General features: G+C 49.2%; 5 non-coding genes across 5 annotated transcripts; all 5 read right to left on the minus strand.

The window, feature by feature from the left end:
• Positions 1 to 11,589: 11,589 nt before the first annotated feature.
• LOC134958153 (U1 spliceosomal RNA) lies at positions 11,590 to 11,753 on the minus strand. Its single transcript, XR_010186891.1, has one exon. It is a non-coding gene; the product is annotated as a U1 spliceosomal RNA (small nuclear RNA).
• Positions 11,754 to 12,989: 1,236 nt separating this feature from the next.
• LOC134958387 (U1 spliceosomal RNA) lies at positions 12,990 to 13,153 on the minus strand. The gene has a single exon (XR_010186985.1). It is a non-coding gene; the product is annotated as a U1 spliceosomal RNA (small nuclear RNA).
• Positions 13,154 to 14,385: 1,232 nt separating this feature from the next.
• On the minus strand, positions 14,386 to 14,549 carry LOC134959006 (U1 spliceosomal RNA). The gene has a single exon (XR_010187155.1). It is a non-coding gene; the product is annotated as a U1 spliceosomal RNA (small nuclear RNA).
• Positions 14,550 to 15,785: 1,236 nt separating this feature from the next.
• Positions 15,786 to 15,949, minus strand: LOC134955348 (U1 spliceosomal RNA). The gene has a single exon (XR_010185917.1). It is a non-coding gene; the product is annotated as a U1 spliceosomal RNA (small nuclear RNA).
• A 1,236-nt stretch (positions 15,950 to 17,185) lies between these two features.
• LOC134958842 (U1 spliceosomal RNA) lies at positions 17,186 to 17,349 on the minus strand. Its single transcript, XR_010187125.1, has one exon. It is a non-coding gene; the product is annotated as a U1 spliceosomal RNA (small nuclear RNA).
• Between the last annotated feature and the right edge of the window lie 1,059 nt (positions 17,350 to 18,408).

Below are 18,408 nucleotides of genomic sequence, written 5' to 3' on the forward strand. Positions count from 1 at the left end.
TCTGGGAGTGAATCTTAGCTTAGCAGAATTGCGAACGAAAGATACTCAAAATAGCGAAGAGAAAATTCGTAGCAGTTTCTGAGTAGCTCGAGACTTACTCTTCCAGTGCGATCAGTTCAGTGCTTGTCGTTCCTGGTTTGATGTCACAAACACACCCAGCGTTCGCCCAGCCACTCCCCCGTTTCTCCAGCCACTCCTGCGTTTTTCCCTGAAACGCCAGCGTTTTTTCACACACTCCCATAAAACGTCCAGTTTCCGCCCAGAAACACCCACTTCCTGTCAATCACATTACGATCAGCAGAACGATGAAAAAACTTCGTAATGCCGTGAGTAAAATACCAAACTACTTAGCAAATTTACTTGACACAGCCGCAGTGCGAACATTGCGCATGCACAGTTTGCGAAAAATCGCTCCGATGCGAAGTAAAATAACGAGCGAACAACTCGGAATGAGGGCCATGGTTTTGCCCATTTGCTAACAAAAATCCTGCTGCGATCAACTTGGAATTACCCCCTATATGTGGACTCAGCAGAGCTACTGAGCTCCTCATATCCAAACTGTGTTAATGGAAACCATTGGCTGTGTTGGCGAAGGTCATCTACATATGGCTGAGCTTTTCGGAGCTGCACAAATTTGTCCCTTTCCCCGCCAACTTGGATTCATATGATGACTAAAGGTGCGATCAATATTGGCCCGGGACGTGGTCTCTATTTACTAAGCTTTGGAGAGAGATAAAGTGGTTACTGATAAACTACCAGTCAATCAGCTCGTAACTGTCACGTTTTTGTTTTTTTTTAAATGTCAGGAGCTGGTTGCTTGGTACTTATCTCCTTGTAATGCTTAGTAAATACACCCCTGTATGCGCTGTGCTTCCCTTTCTATGTCCTCAGGGAAATCTTAAATTCTGCTGAGTTCCTCTGAATACTCATGTTTTAAAATAAATCTGTTTTACAAACAGGACACTTGAAATCAGCAAGAGTTTGGGCTTTGATGATACACATGCATGTTAGACATGGCATCTCCTCCCTTCCATCTCTGCACACTCTGGTCCAATCAGAGTGTTGAACGGTTTCGTGAAAGCCGGTGGTTGATGTATTATGCGCCGGCTGGATGCCTTGAGCGAGAGCCAGTAGGCTAAGCGCTGCCCACCCAGTGTACTGTGTAACCTGGGCCTAACGTGAGCAGGACAGATCCTCTGTATGTGACAGTGGCGTGCGGTGAGGTCACTGGCTGGTGAGGCACTACAGCCATAATGTACGCTGCATCCTGCCGATGACCCCTACCGCCTCCGAGCCAATGCCCGCTGCCACCGCCAATGGCTTACAAACTCGCCCATCATCAACTGACCCAGCCCTCCGCCACTAATTTGCATCTCAGTCCGATGCCGCCAATGCCCACTGCCTGCCTGCTCATCATACTTGTTGTATATTGTACATTTTTATAGAAAAAATAAATAAAAATAGTGTTTGGGACTGGGAAGGAAGTGGGAGGAGGGCATGAATGCAATTCTTTTGTCCAGGGCTTCCATTAACTTAATGGAGAAGGGTCTGAATGGGTTAAAAAAATGCGTGAGGTCCCCCCTCCAAAGTATAACCAGCCTCGGGCTCTTTGAGCCGGTCCTGGTTGTTTAAATACTGGGGAAAAATTGGACAGGGGTTCCCCGTATTTAGACAACCAGCACCGGGCTCTTAGTCCGGTCCTGGTTCCAAAAATACGGGGAACAAAAGATGTAGGGGTCCCCCGTATTTTTAAAACCAGCACCGGGCTCCACTAGCCAGGGACATAATGCCACCGCCGGGGGACACATTTATGTAGGTCCCTGCGGCCGTGGCATTACCCCCCCAACTAGTCACCCCTGGCCGGGGTTCCCTGGAGGAGTGGGGACCCCTTAAATCAAGGGGTCACCTCCCCTCCAGGCACCCAAGGGCCAGGGGTGAAGCCCGAGGCTGTCCCCAGCACCCCTGGGCGGTGGGTGCCGGGCTGATAGTCATGTGTGTAAAAAAAAGAATATTGTTTTTTGTTGTGGAACTACAAGGCCCATCAAGCCTCCCCCGCTTGCTGGTACTTGGAGAACCTCAAGTACCAGCATGCGGGGAAATAACGGGCCCGCTGGTACCTGTAATTCTACAACAAAAAAAATACCCAAATAAAAACACAACTCACACACCGTGAAAGTAAAGATTTATTAAAACACACTTACACACTCACACATACTTACCTACATCCCACGCCGTTCACGTCCACTTGTCCAGTAGAATCCAATAGGTGGTTCCTGTAAAAATAAGAGAAAGATTATTTACCTACATCCCACGTCGGTCACGTCCACTTGTCCAGTAGAATCCAATAGGGTAGGGGTTCCTGCAAAAATGAACATTATACTTACAAACTGAGAGAGAGAGAGAGAGAGTGTGAGGGCGGGATGTACTAAGCAGTAATATAGCGGTAAAACCTGTTACCGGCCCGATGTCTTTTCCCTGTATGTTCTATTAATCCTCAGCCTACTGCGCTGTCAGTTGCTTCTGCATCTCCTGTTACACGTGACTTCTTCGGCACGGTACCTGCTGTCATAGGTAGCCTATTGTTCCACCACGGGCACCGTATGTACGAGCGTACAGGACCTGTCACCTCCAGGCATATGTGCCATCGTTTAATGATCGGAGGTGATGGGTCCCATACGTTCGTATATACGGTGCCCGCGGTGGACCAATAGGCTACCTATGAGAGCAGGTATCGTGCAGAAGTCACGTGTAACAGGTGCAAGTGACAGCGTGGCAGGCTGGGGGTTAATTCAATACAGGGAAAATATATTGAGCTAGTAGGACACCCCCCCCCCCTACCTGCTGCTGGGGAGAGTCGCACGAGACCCACACACACACACACTCACCCCTACCTGCTGCTGCACACACACACACACACACACACACACACCCCTACCTGCTGCTGCACACACACCCCCTCCCCCCTACCTGCTGCTGCTGTACACCCCCCCCCCACACACACACACCTGCTGCTGCTGGACACACACACGCACACTACCTCTGCTGCTGCTGCTGCTGGACGACCCCCCCCCCCTACCTGCTGCTGCTGGACACACACACACAAACACTACCTCTGATGCTGCTGTACCCCCCGCCCCCACACACACCTGCTGCTGCTGGACGGATACACACACAAACACACACTATCTCTGCTGCTGGACGACCCCCCCCCCCCTACCTGCTGCTGCTGGACACACACAACACACACAAACACTACCTCTGATGCTGCTGTACCCCCCGCCCCCACACACACCTGCTGCTGCTGGACGGACACACACACAAACACACACTACCTCTGCTGCTGGACGTCCCCCCCCACCCCTCTACCTGCTGCTGCTGGCTGGACACACAACACACACAAACATTACCTGCTGGGGAGAACCGCACCGGAGGAGAGAGAGCCGCTCCGGTCAGCGGGAGGGTGAAGGAGGGGGAGAGCCACACACCACGGCGCTTTGATCAGCAGGAAGACGTAGGAGGTCGGGGAAGAGCCGCACTCCCGCCTACCTCCAGCGCCACTCGCCGCCGGGACCCGCCGCCTCCAGCGCCGCATGTGTGGGATTGGACAGCAGATCCAGCACTGGATCCGCTGTCCAATCACAGGTGCCTCGCTGACATGGGGGTGGTGTCTCTGTCAGCGAGGCACTTGCATATGTGCCGCTTTACCTATCTATTTGAATGGGCTTTTACAGCCCAAGCTTGGTCCCGCCCCCCAGCTCAGTCCCGTTTCCATTATGTTTGGGAGGCACTGCTATCAGTGCCTCCCAAACACATTTCAACCAGAAAAATTATTAGAATTACATAAAGAAAATACTTATGACACAGAATATGTGTCATAAGTATCTTCTTTATATTAATTTAATAATTAATCACTGCCTCCCCTGCCTGCGCGTCCCTGGTATGTGATCCTAGTCACCAAGAGCTGGGAGACTTGCTCTGTACGAGGGGACATTTGGATTATCAGTACAACACAATTTGTTCACAAAACATGAGGTTAATAGGGGCATTTGTCAAGGATCGCATATTGCATGCATGTGATCTGGGTGGGGTCTTAACGCCTCAGGATCGCATTGCAATTTGCGATCCTATCAGCCATGCAGCACATACAGTGTCAAGTGCTCCAAAAGCAGTCCGTCCCTGCAATGTGCCTGTGTGGGGGTGCCGGGCCATCTGCGCATGCGTGTTCACATGTTCGCCATGCCCAGGTGTCATTACAGGCGGTGGGTTTCTATGGAAGCCTGCCAGAACTACAACCGGCGAAGAGTAGCCCTAAGTCTAAAATGGGTAGCTACAATGGTAGCAGCAGGGGACAATGGTGTATAATCATAATACAAAACTAAAAAATAAATGATAATTATCAGTATACATCTCATGGGTTTGATGCACACTTACTTTTCAAAGACTTGAGTGCAGAGGCCAGAGTTTAGTGTGGTGCCCCATTCTGTGTGCTGCTTTTCCAGAACCCATACCACCTGGAACTGTCTCCGGATGGCAGCCACCATACTTCCTGGCGGGTATGCTGAGCCTGGCTTGATGGAGCATCCGTAGCCCCAGGCTGCCTAAGCGTGCTTTTGCATCCCCAGTGCCTCCCAATGAGGGTGGTGCACCTCATGTCTGCTCGCTTGGAACGTGCCTGGAGCAGTATTTGCCTTCAGGCTTTGTCATTTAGGGGGGGGGATGTATTTAGACAGTGACCCAACTAGAGGAGTGAGCCAATAGGATAAGTTGCCTCTAGAAATCAATCAGCTGCTCAGTTTTGTTTTGAAGTATGCAAATAATCAACTATTTTTTATTTATAATCTCCAATGGGCGACTTCTCCATCCCTTTCAATGCCCTCTACATGTCCCCTTGATAACCCTTATCCTTTTAAATCCAGAATTTTGCCGGGTAATTGCTGGAAATCCCGCTCTATATGCCCGAAGCATGCATGTGTGCCAAAACACAATTGCAATGTATCAACTGCTTTTGTGGACACAAAGGTGTGGCGGGGAAGGGGGGGGGGGAGGAAGGGTGTGATGGTCCAGCTGACACACGTTATTGCACACATAGGGGTTGGGGGAATTCTGAAGACACTTGCGGCCGGACATACGGGGATGGGGTGGAGGTTCTGGGATGCATGTGAAAATAAACATCGGGGGAATAAGTTGGAACGGGTGAACTGCATACACTGAACCAATACTGTTGGTTAGGACCGGAGTCACGTAATGCACACAGGAGTGAGGTGGAGTGGTGTATGTGTTTTACCACCAGCAGGCTTATGAAGGGTTAAGGTGGAAGAGAGTCAATTGGGTGAGAGCAGCAGCATTTGCTGTCAGGGTTGTGGAGAAAGAAGGGGGGGGGGGGGGGGGGACTCAAGAATCCAATGTGGCCGGGGTACCCTGGGGAAGTGGGGAACCCTTAAATCTAGGGGTCCCCCCCTCCATGCACCCAGGGGTGAAGCCCGAGGCTGTCCTCAGCACCCATGAGCAGTGGATGCCTGGGCTGATAGCCATTAAAAATGTGTGAAATAAGAATATTGTCTTTTGCAGTGGAACTACAAGTCCCAGCAAGCCACCCCCGCATGCTGGTACTTGGAAAACCACAAGAACCAGCATACAGGGAATTAATGGGCTCGCTAGTACCTCTAGTTCCACAAAGAAAGGAATACCCCCCAAAAAAATAACACACACACCGTAATAGTAAAACTTTATTTACACAAACTTGCACACTTATACACTCAAACATACTTACCTAGTGTTCCACGCAGCACTCCGGACCCCTTGTCCATGTAGAATCCATTGATGTCCCTGTAATCTAAAGTTAAAAACAAATAATTATATATGACACTCCCCCACTCGGTAAAAGCATCCCCCTATTTAAATCGGATAGACAAAATCTCCCATAGCCAAAATCGCTTGCGCACTTAGGGGTCTATTCATGAATGGATAAATGCTAGCTAGGCGGTACTATTATGATAGGCTGATTCTGGTCGCACCTCCACAGGCCAAGAGGAAAATCAGCCTATGGGGTTTATTCATGAATGTAGTGTTAAGTGTGGAGAAGTGAGTCTGTGGAGAGGTTGCCCGTGGCAACCAATCAGCTGCTCTTTACAACTGTATAGTATGCAAATTTTAAATGTTACTTGAATGCTGATTGGTCGCCTGGGGCACCATCTCCAACGGCTCAGTTTTCCCTGTTTCATGCATTGACCCTGTACTCAAAATCGCTGTTAAAGTTAGTCAAAATCTCCTACTGCCAGTTCAAAGGAAATGGCTCAGTTAAAATCTCTCAGTCAACGAGTTGAGTGAGGTTTCTTCACTCCCCCATCACCATAGCCCTGCATGCTAATATGGGCAATATTGTCCATATTGGCTTACAGGCATAAACGGGCTTGCACCAACAATGAACGAGTGTGGGGCCGCACATCGTTCAATGGTGAATACACACTGAAAGATATGAATGATATCTCGTTCATTAATGAACGAGATTGTTCATATCTTTCAGTGTAATCGCCCAGTGTGTAAGGCCCATAAGTCACAGGTCATTGAGATCATGCCAGCTAAGATTCTTACACGTTCAAGCCCATAGTAAGTGACACGACCATGGGCCTATTTCAGACCTAATCGGTGCTGTGCGTTTTCCCACAGCAGCCGATCAGGTATGAACTGCACATGCGTTGGCACCATAGTGCGCCGGTGCATGCCAGACAGCCGTCTCAGCCCTGCAATCTGTCAAACAGGCAGAGGCTTTCGCTGGCCAGGCCGGCGTTGTTTGCCCGCCATTTTAGGGGTGCGCCCGAGCAACGAAAGCGTGCCGGAACTGTGCGGGTGGGGATGGCCGTGGTGGCTGCGTGACGTCACACGTGTCACTGACCTGGGTTGGGAGTGTTGAGAACTCGGGGGTTCTTCCGATGATCGGGAAGAGGAACCACAGCTGGGCCCGACCAGGGATGGCCGGATGTAGGTTTTCCTCATGCAGAACTCAGTTGTTGCAACCGACGTGCAAATGCTAAAGAATTAGTTGTGACCAAGGCTTGGGGCAATGCTGAAACACACAGAAGAATGAAGAACTTGTGAGCGATGTTGAAGAAATGAAAGAGTATTTGAGAACGATGTTGAAGCACACAGAAGAATGGAGAGCTTGTGAGCAATGCTGAAGAAATGAATAAAGATTTGAGAACAATGTTGAAACACACAGACGACTGAAGAACGTGTGAGCGCTGCTGAAGAAATTAATGAAGATTTGAGAACGATGTTGAAACACACAGAAGACTGAAGAACTTCTGAGCGCTGCTGAAGAAATGAATGAAGATTTGAGAACGATGTTGAAACACACAGAAGACTGAAGAACTTGTGAGTGATGCTGAAGAAATAAATGAGGATTTGAGATTCAGTGTAACTCTGGAAGTATGGGAGGCGTTCCACTTAGGGATACCCTGTAATACTGGAAGCACAGGAGATGTCCATCTGGGAGATACACTGTAACGCTGGTAGCGCAGAGAAAGTCCCACTGAGTGATATACTGTAACGCTGGTAACACAGGGAATGTTCCACTGAGTGATACACTGTAACGCTGGTAGCACAGGGAATGTCTCACTGAAAGATACACTGTAACGCTGGTAGCACAGGGTATGTCTCACTGAGTGATACACTGTAACGCTGGTAGCACAGGGAATGTCTCACTGAAAGATACACTGTAACGCTGGTAGCACAGGGAATGTCTCACTGAGTGATACACTGTAACGCTGGTAGCACAGGGAATGTCTCACTGAGTGATACACTGTAACGCTGGTAGCACAGGGAATGTCTCACTGAGTGATACACTGTAACGCTGGTAGCACAGGGAATGTCTCACTGAAAGATACACTGTAATGCTGGAAGCACAGGGAAAGTATCACTGAAAGATACACTGTAACGCTGGAAGCACAGGGAATGTTCCACTTGAGTGATGCACTGTAACGCTGGTAGCACAGGGAATGTTCCACTGAGTGATACACTGTAACGCTGGTAGCACAGGGAATGTCCCACTGAGTGATACACTGTAACGCTGGAAGCACAGGGAATGTTCCACTTGAGTGATGCACTGTAACGCTGGTAGCACAGGGAATGTTCCACTGAGTGATACACTGTAACGCTGGAAGCACAGGGAATGTTCCACTTGAGTGATGCACTGTAACGCTGGTAGCACAGGGAATGTTCCACTGAGTGATACACTGTAACGCAAGTAGCACAGGGAATGTTCCACTTGAGTGATACACTGTAACGCTGGTAGCACAGAGAATGTCTCACTGAAAGATACTCTGCAACGCTGGTAGCACAGGGAATGTCTCACTGAAAGATACTCTGCAACGCTGGTAGCACAGAGAATGTCCCTCTGGAAGATACTCTGCAACGCTGAAACACAGGAGACGTTCAGCTTGGGAACACGCTGAACGCTGCTAGGACTGGTGATCATTGGAAAGACGATACTCAGGCGTCGGGGCTTTGTATGGCGTCTGCCTTTGAACTTCCCGCCCTCTCCTGATTGGCGGAAGGGGCAGACGACGTCACCCTCTCACCACGCTCCCGTGTACGCTGGGCGCAATGGCGGCGCACACACCCCGGGAACCCGCCGGAGGCAGCACCAGCAAGACGCAACTACCCGAAGCCCACAGGGGGCGACGACCGCCGAGAGACACAGCGCACCCGGAACGGTAAGCGCGGCAGCCGCAGCGCTGCGAGTGTGACAAGCCGCAGCGCTGCGAGTGTGACAACACGCAGCCGCGGCAACCCGGACAGTGACGAGTAGCTCTAGGAGCTGTGCTGGTAAAGAGATACTCTTCAAGTATAAAAGCATCACCGCTATGCAATGCTTTTGTACTTGTGTGGCGGGGAGCCGGACTGACATGCGGAGCGGACTAGCCCTGTGCTGGGCGTCCCCCTCATGTCAGGGAATCTGATCGTAGAGGTGCTAAATTTAGCACATATACGATCAGGTCTGAATCAGCCCCATGTGAATATTCGAGATCATATATATCCCAACTCATAGCAAGAGACAGGTCTTGTGCCCATACAGTCTCAGAAACATACATGTCCCAGTCATAGCAAGTGACAGGTCCTTGTGCCCATGCAGTCTTTTATTCATACATGTCCAAACTCAGAGTAAACCCATACCTCACATGATTATCACCAGCTAAATCACTACATATACCTTATACATCACATGTACATCCCCAAATTAAGATACATCCCCACACACTAGGGGGTCTATTCAAACAGAAAACGAAAACAGGATTGCTACTTATCACTGTACATAGCATCGCTTCGATGCGATGTATAGCCGTGATAAGTAGCAATTCATGTATACTTACCCTTCCGACGATGCGCTGCGGTGTCTGGGGCTCCTGCAGGGAGGTCATCTCCAGCAGTCCTTCCCAGCGATGCGCGGGGTCCAGCACGGGTTCCTTTGCGCATGCGCAGGGTGTTGACCTCCCGGCAGGCCGCAGTGGTTGCTGGGAGGTCGGTGTGCGGAGCCAGCGCGAGGTGCAGAGCAGCGATCAGGGAAGCATTGAGCTTCCCTGCCGTCCTCGCACTACAGTTCAGGTTACGCCATCCAGAGATGGCGAACCTGAACTCCATGGAGAAGCGGAAAGCAGAGCTTTCCGTACCTTCATGAATCGCACTCACCATACAAAGTTATGGTGATGCGATTCAGGCACAGAGCGGGGGTACCGCTGGGGAAGTCAGACTTCTCCACGGTAACCCGCTCTGTGAATTGCAGTAGGCAGAGAAAAGCCCTGTTTAACGCAAAACAGGGCTTTTCAATGCTACATGAATAGACCCCTAGGTACCCACATATACAACTAATATATTCCTATACAGCATGTACACATATCACTATACAGCACATTTAACCCTATGCTTACATGGTATACATCACACTACATACAGTACATACAGCCCTGCATGAATCTGGTATACAGCACATATATCCCTACATACAGCAGGTAAACAGCACACAGATCTGATCCCTGTATATACAGAGCAGGTATATCACTATATACAGCACATATAGATCCCTATATACTGCAGGTATATAGATATATATATATACAGGGATCTGTGGACAATAAATTGAGCTGTAAATTACAGTCACCGAGGAGAGAGACAGAAGTCACAGATAGGGAAGTGGGAAGAGACAGGAGGAGGGAGAGGGACCGTGAAAGAGAGAGAGAGTGAAACTCGCACTCACGGACAGGAGCTCTGGCAGGAGAGGGGGGAGGAGGCAGGGGGAAGATAAGGAAGGCACTCCGCGGCAGACACACGGAGCTCTGCTCCACAGAGGCACAGGCAGCAGCACCTGATAGCTGGCAGCGCTGAGCTGCATGTGTAGTGTGAGAAGGAAGCGCAGGCAGTATAAGCAAGGACACTGGTCTCCAGGAGCTGTCATCTCAGCACATGTAGCGCAGCATGTGAGGATGACGAGCTTTACTTTGAGCATGGATTCTCCCCTGAGACAAGGAGCGCAAGTAGGAAACATCCGTTTAGTACATGGACCCCACAGTCCGCCACTGACCCACAGCTATGCACCCTGGTCTATGCCGATCGGAGGTGTCCACCCCATGTTGGGTTATAGCCTCCAGTGACAGAACCCCGTTTTTAAGGCACTCCACGGAGGGTGATAGTTGCGGGCTGCCTGAGAAGAGCGCAGTCTGTGCGTAGTCGCCACATGCTCCGATCCACCGCTCTACATAGTAGTGTTAATAGGGTGGTGAGGGATCAGGGCAAACTCGGGGAAGACACTGGGGGGGGGGGGGGGGGGGGGGGGCACTTTTAACTGAGATACGCTAAGTAGGTGTATTATTAAATACAACGCAATTACCTGACTTGCTGTGTACAATGCCTGCAGCCTGACTGACGGAGCAAAAAGTTCCCAGGAGTCTGTGCGTGAGGAGCGTTTCTCAACCAATCACAGCAGGCCCGTCTGGGATTGGCCAAAGGAAGCTGCACATGCGCAGTATACCAGCGCTATGAACTAGGACAATCATCGCAGGGAGGGTGAGTTACCGTTCAGCTGCTTCGTCTAGCAGAATCTTAGTAATAGAAGCGGTAACTGCACCCAGAAACACAGCGTTAAGCAGACGAAGCAGGAGGAGGATTAGCGCAGGGAGCAGAGTACTGTTAGTAACTGGACCCCTATGTGTAGGAAGACTACGGCAGCCCAGCGAGGCCTACCATTTTACAAAGTAGACAAGCTACTGCATGAAATGAGGGAGCAAAGTTTTTTTTCTCTCTCCCCCTCATATCTGACACAATCTGGGGGCCTACTTTACAAAGCAAGTGAAACCGTGTGGGTCCTGCAGCGCCCTGTATTGGTTGTATATGCGAAGCACAGTACAAGGCCGGAAAAAGCAAGGAAGCATGCAGCCAGCGCACAGGAGAAGAAATGAAAAGAGAGCGCTGAGTGAAAGATAGAAGCGCACCTTAACGGGCACAGGGGTCCAGTGGAGGGAGAGTTGAAATGAAGAAAAGGATGGAAACAGCAAAGGAAGAGACAGCACCAAAAAAGATCTGACTTTTACCAGAGATGATCAGGGGAAAGCGCGAACGCAGTCCCCCACTACCACAAATTATGCAGTCGAGTTTCCCGCATTTGGGGAAATCGCAGAGGTCAGCACACCCGGAGTGCAATGGATGAGCCTCGCCCTGGGAGAACCACCTTCGTGATCATGGTATCTCCCCTGCCAGGTAAGTATGAGTTGGACTAGGGCTCAGGAGGGCCCCTGCTTGGGCACACCCCCGTCAAGTGAAGGAGGTTGACCGGAGCCATGACAAGTGAACTCTCGGCAGGGGACGGGAAAAGAAAACTGCAGGGAGGCTGCATCTCTTCACGTTGACACGGGAAGGCGGAAGGGTGACTGTTCCTGAAGCACCCCCAAACTATGCGCACAACTAGTGCAAATCCTTCCCAGGGCACACTGCAGCAGATGAATTTGCATACCGTCATGTCATAAAAGCAGTCGGGCACAGTTACAGTAGCTGCAACCCTCATCTCCATATGAAAAGCAACAGGCAGTGCACCGTCCTATGTCTCAATGGGTTCTTAAATTGGAAAATAAAATATAAAAGGCAGCTTGAGATTTAACCCCCTCGCTGCTGAGGGTTTTCTCATCCTCGCACCGAGACCATTTTCCGACGTTAGCGCTCGTCCGAACGTCGTCGTCACGGATTTCTTTTTATTTCTTTTTTCTTTCTTTCTTATCCCCCCTGCGGCACTCACACAAATTATACCTTGGTTTTTGTTTGTTTTTTTTTTCTTTCAAAAGACTTTGTAGTCTCAAAAAAGCCATTAGTCTTTTTACTGATTTGAACACGTCAAAAGTTGTTTCACCCAAATGGCCCAAAAAGCGTATTTCTCAAGCAAGTGAACCAAAAGCAAATGTGATTTTTTTTCTTTTGTCCCCCGTCTTATAAGCACCATAGACAAATACTTTGTGTTTTGCCACCAATCCACCTGCCCAAAATCTGCACGCAAACCAAAAATGCTCTCTTTCTTCTAGTTTTCGCCGCCTCAATTTAAACGCTTACTATGTGTAGGAAGACTACGGCAGCCCAGCGAGGCCTACCATTTTACAAAGTAGACAAGCTACTGCATGAAATGAGGGAGCAAAGTTTTTTTTCTCTCTCCCCCTCATATCTGACACAATCTGGGGGCCTACTTTACAAAGCAAGTGAAACCGTGTGGGTCCTGCAGCGCCCTGTATTGGTTGTATATGCAAAGCACAGTACAAGGCCGGAAAAAGCAAGGAAGCATGCAGCCAGCGCACAGGAGAAGAGATGAGAAGAGAGCGCTGAGTGAAAGATAGAAGCGCACCTTAACGGGCACAGGGGTCCAGTGGAGGGAGGGTTGAAATGAAGAAAAGGATGGAAACAGCAAAGGAAGAGACAGCACCAGCAGCACACAAAAAGATCTGACTTTTACCAGAGATGATCAGGGGAAAGCGCGAACGCAGTCCCCCACTACCACAAATTATGCATTCGAGTTTCCCACATTTGGGGAAATCGCAGGGGTCAGCACACCCGGAGTGCAATGGATGAGCCTCGCCCTAGGAGAACCACCTTCGTGATCATGGTATCTCCCCTGCCAGGTAAGTATGAGTTGGACTAGGGCTCAGGAGGGCCCCTGCTTGGGCACACCCCCGTCAAGTGAAGGAGGTTGACCGGAGCCATGACAAGTGAACTCTCGGCAGGGGACGGGAAAAGAAAACTGCAGGGAGGCTGCATCTCTTCACGTTGACATGGGAAGGCGGAAGGGTGACTGTTCCTGAAGCACCCCCAAACTATGCGCACAACTAGTGCAAATCCTTCCCAGGGCACACTGCAGCAGATGAATTTGCATACCGTCATGTCATAAAAGCAGTCGGGCACAGTTACAGTAGCTGCAACCCTCATCTCCATATGAAAAGCAACAGGCAGTGCACCGTCCTATGTCTCAATGGGTTCTTAAATTGGAAAATAAAATATAAAAGGCAGCTTGAGATTTAACCCCCTCGCTGCTGAGGGTTTTCTCATCCTCGCACCGAGACCATTTTCCGACGTTAGCGCTCGTCCGAACGTCGTCGTCACGGATTTCTTTTTATTTATTTTTTCTTTCTTTCTTATCCCCCCTGCGGCACTCACACAAATTATACCTTGGTTTTTTTTTTTTTTTTCTTTCAAAAGACTTTGTAGTCTCAAAAAAGCCATTAGTCTTTTTACTGATTTGAACACGTCAAAAGTTGTTTCACCCAAATGGCCCAAAAAGCGTATTTCTCAAGCAAGTGAACCAAAAGCAAATGTGATTTTTTTTCTTTTGTCCCCCGTCTTATAAGCACCATAGACAAATACTTTGTGTTTTGCCACCAATCCACCTGCCCAAAATCTGCACGCAAACCAAAAATGCTCTCTTTCTTCTAGTTTTCGCCGCCTCAATTTAAACGCTTACTATGTGTAGGAAGACTACGGCAGCCCAGCGAGGCCTACCATTTTACAAAGTAGACAAGCTACTGCATGAAATGAGGGAGCAAAGTTTTTTTTCTCTCTCCCCCTCATATCTGACACAATCTGGGGGCCTACTTTACAAAGCAAGTGAAACCGTGTGGGTCCTGCAGCGCCCTGTATTGGTTGTATATGCGAAGCACAGTACAAGGCCGGAAAAAGCAAGGAAGCATGCAGCCAGCGCACAGGAGAAGAGATGAGAAGAGAGCGCTGAGTGAAAGATAGAAGCGCACCTTAACGGGCACAGGGGTCCAGTGGAGGGAGAGTTGAAATGAAGAAAAGGATGGAAACAGCAAAGGAAGAGACAGCACCAGCAGCACACAACAAGATCTGACTTTTACCAGAGATGATCAGGGGAAAGCGCGAACGCAGTCCCCCACTACCACAAACTATGCAGTCGAGTTTCCCGCATTTGGGGAAATAGCAGGGGTCAGCACACCCGGAGTGCAATGGATGAGCCTCGCCCTGGGAGAACCACCTTCGTGATCATGGTATCTCCCCTGCCAGGTAAGTATGAATTGGACTAGGGCTCAGGAGGGCCCCTGCTTGGGCACACCCCCGTCAAGTGAAGGAGGTTGACCGGAGCCATGACAAGTGAACTCTCGGCAGGGGACGGGAAAAGAAAACTGCAGGGAGGCTGCATCTCTTCACGTTGACATGGGAAGGCGGAAGGGTGACTGTTCCTGAAGCACCCCCAAACTATGCGCACAACTAGTGCAAATCCTTCCCAGGGCACACTGCAGCAGATGAATTTGCATACCGTCATGTCATAAAAGCAGTCGGGCACAGTTACAGTAGCTGCAACCCTCATCTCCATATGAAAAGCAACAGGCAGTGCACCGTCCTATGTCTCAATGGGTTCTTAAATTGGAAAATAAAATATAAAAGGCAGCTTGAGATTTAACCCCCTCGCTGCTGAGGGTTTTCTCATCCTCGCACCGAGACCATTTTCCGACGTTAGCGCTCGTCCGAACGTCGTCGTCACGGATTTCTTTTTATTTCTTTTTTCTTTCTTTCTTATCCCCCCTGCGGCACTCACACAAATTATACCTTGGTTTTTGTTTGTTTGTTTTTTCTTTCAAAAGACTTTGTAGTCTCAAAAAAGCCATTAGTCTTTTTACTGATTTGAACACGTCAAAAGTTGTTTCACCCAAATGGCCCAAAAAGCGTATTTCTCAAGCAAGTGAACCAAAAGCAAATGTGATTTTTTTTCTTTTGTCCCCCGTCTTATAAGCACCATAGACAAATACTTTGTGTTTTGCCACCAATCCACCTGCCCAAAATCTGCACGCAAACCAAAAATGCTCTCTTTCTTCTAGTTTTCGCCGCCTCAATTTAAACGCTTACTATGTGTAGGAAGACTACGGCAGCCCAGCGAGGCCTACCATTTTACAAAGTAGACAAGCTACTGCATGAAATGAGGGAGCAAAGTTTTTTTTCTCTCTCCCCCTCATATCTGACACAATCTGGGGGCCTACTTTACAAAGCAAGTGAAACCGTGTGGGTCCTGCAGCGCCCTGTATTGGTTGTTTATGCGAAGCACAGTACAAGGCCGGAAAAAGCAAGGAAGCATGCAGCCAGCGCACAGGAGAAGAGATGAGAAGAGAGCGCTGAGTGAAAGATAGAAGCGCACCTTAACGGGCACAGGGGTCCAGTGGAGGGAGGGTTGAAATGAAGAAAAGGATGGAAACAGCAAAGGAAGAGACAGCACCAGCAGCACACAAAAAGATCTGACTTTTACCAGAGATGATGAGGGGAAAGCGCGAACGCAGTCCCCCACTACCACAAATTATGCAGTCGAGTTTCCCGCATTTGGGGAAATCGCAGGGGTCAGCACACCCGGAGTGCAATGGATGAGCCTCGCCCTGGGAGAACCACCTTCGTGATCATGGTATCTCCCCTGCCAGGTAAGTATGAGTTGGACTAGGGCTCAGGAGGGCCCCTGCTTGGGCACACCCCCGTCAAGTGAAGGAGGTTGACCGGAGCCATGACAAGTGAACTCTCGGCAGGGGACGGGAAAAGAAAACTGCAGGGAGGCTGCATCTCTTCACGTTGACATGGGAAGGCGGAAGGGTGACTGTTCCTGAAGCACCCCCAAACTATGCGCACAACTAGTGCAAATCCTTCCCAGGGCACACTGCAGCAGATGAATTTGCATACCGTCATGTCATAAAAGCAGTCGGGCACAGTTACAGTAGCTGCAACCCTCATCTCCATATGAAAAGCAACAGGCAGTGCACCGTCCTATGTCTCAATGGGTTCTTAAATTGGAAAATAAAATATAAAAGGCAGCTTGAGATTTAACCCCCTCGCTGCTGAGGGTTTTCTCATCCTCGCACCGAGACCATTTTCCGACGTTAGCGCTCGTCCGAACGTCGTCGTCACGGATTTCTTTTTATTTATTTTTTCTTTCTTTCTTATCCCCCCTGCGGCACTCACACAAATTATACCTTGGTTTTTGTTTGTTTGTTTTTTCTTTCAAAAGACTTTGTAGTCTCAAAAAAGCCATTAGTCTTTTTACTGATTTGAACACGTCAAAAGTTGTTTCACCCAAATGGCCCAAAAAGCGTATTTCTCAAGCAAGTGAACCAAAAGCAAATGTGATTTTTTTTCTTTTGTCCCCCGTCTTATAAGCACCATAGACAAATACTTTGTGTTTTGCCACCAATCCACCTGCCCAAAATCTGCACGCAAACCAAAAATGCTCTCTTTCTTCTAGTTTTCGCCGCCTCAATTTAAACGCTTACTATGTGTAGGAAGACTACGGCAGCCCAGCGAGGCCTACCATTTTACAAAGTAGACAAGCTACTGCATGAAATGAGGGAGCAAAGTTTTTTTTCTCTCTCCCCCTCATATCTGACACAATCTGGGGGCCTACTTTACAAAGCAAGTGAAACCGTGTGGGTCCTGCAGCGCCCTGTATTGGTTGTATATGCGAAGCACAGTACAAGGCCGGAAAAAGCAAGGAAGCATGCAGCCAGCGCACAGGAGAAGAGATGAGAAGAGAGCGCTGAGTGAAAGATAGAAGCGCACCTTAACGGGCACAGGGGTCCAGTGGAGGGAGGGTTGAAATGAAGAAAAGGATGGAAACAGCAAAGGAAGAGACAGCACCAGCAGCACACAAAAAGATCTGACTTTTACCAGAGATGATCAGGGGAAAGCGCAAACGCAGTCCCCCACTACCACAAATTATGCAGTCGAGTTTCCCGCATTTGGGGAAATCGCAGGGGTCAGCACACCTGGAGTGCAATGGATGAACCTCGCCCTGGGAGAACCACCTTCGTGATCATGGTATCTCCCCTGCCAGGTAAGTATGAGTTGGACTAGGGCTCAGGAGGGCCCCTGCTTGGGCACACCCCCGTCAAGTGAAGGAGGTTGACCGGAGCCATGACAAGTGAACTCTCGGCAGGGGACGGGAAAAGAAAACTGCAGGGAGGCTGCATCTCTTCACGTTGACATGGGAAGGCGGAAGGGTGACTGTTCCTGAAGCACCCCCAAACTATGCGCACAACTAGTGCAAATCCTTCCCAGGGCACACTGCAGCAGATGAATTTGCATACCGTCATGTCATAAAAGCAGTCGGGCACAGTTACAGTAGCTGCAACCCTCATCTCCATATGAAAAGCAACAGGCAGTGCACCGTCCTATGTCTCAATGGGTTCTTAAATTGGAAAATAAAATATAAAAGGCAGCTTGAGATTTAACCCCCTCGCTGCTGAGGGTTTTCTCATCCTCGCACCGAGACCATTTTCCGACGTTAGCGCTCGTCCGAACGTCGTCGTCACGGATTTCTTTTTATTTATTTTTTCTTTCTTTCTTATCCCCCCTGCGGCACTCACACAAATTATACCTTGGTTTTTGTTTGTTTGTTTTTTCTTTCAAAAGACTTTGTAGTCTCAAAAAAGCCATTAGTCTTTTTACTGATTTGAACACGTCAAAAGTTGTTTCACCCAAATGGCCCAAAAAGCGTATTTCTCAAGCAAGTGAACCAAAAGCAAATGTGATTTTTTTTCTTTTGTCCCCCGTCTTATAAGCACCATAGACAAATACTTTGTGTTTTGCCACCAATCCACCTGCCCAAAATCTGCACGCAAACCAAAAATGCTCTCTTTCTTCTAGTTTTCGCCGCCTCAATTTAAACGCTTACTATGTGTAGGAAGACTACGGCAGCCCAGCGAGGCCTACCATTTTACAAAGTAGACAAGCTACTGCATGAAATGAGGGAGCAAAGTTTTTTTTCTCTCTCCCCCTCATATCTGACACAATCTGGGGGCCTACTTTACAAAGCAAGTGAAACCGTGTGGGTCCTGCAGCGCCCTGTATTGGTTGTATATGCGAAGCACAGTACAAGGCCGGAAAAAGCAAGGAAGCATG

This window comes from Pseudophryne corroboree, chromosome 1 (genome assembly GCF_028390025.1).
Source record: "Pseudophryne corroboree isolate aPseCor3 chromosome 1, aPseCor3.hap2, whole genome shotgun sequence".
Lineage (NCBI taxonomy): Eukaryota > Metazoa > Chordata > Amphibia > Anura > Myobatrachidae > Pseudophryne > Pseudophryne corroboree.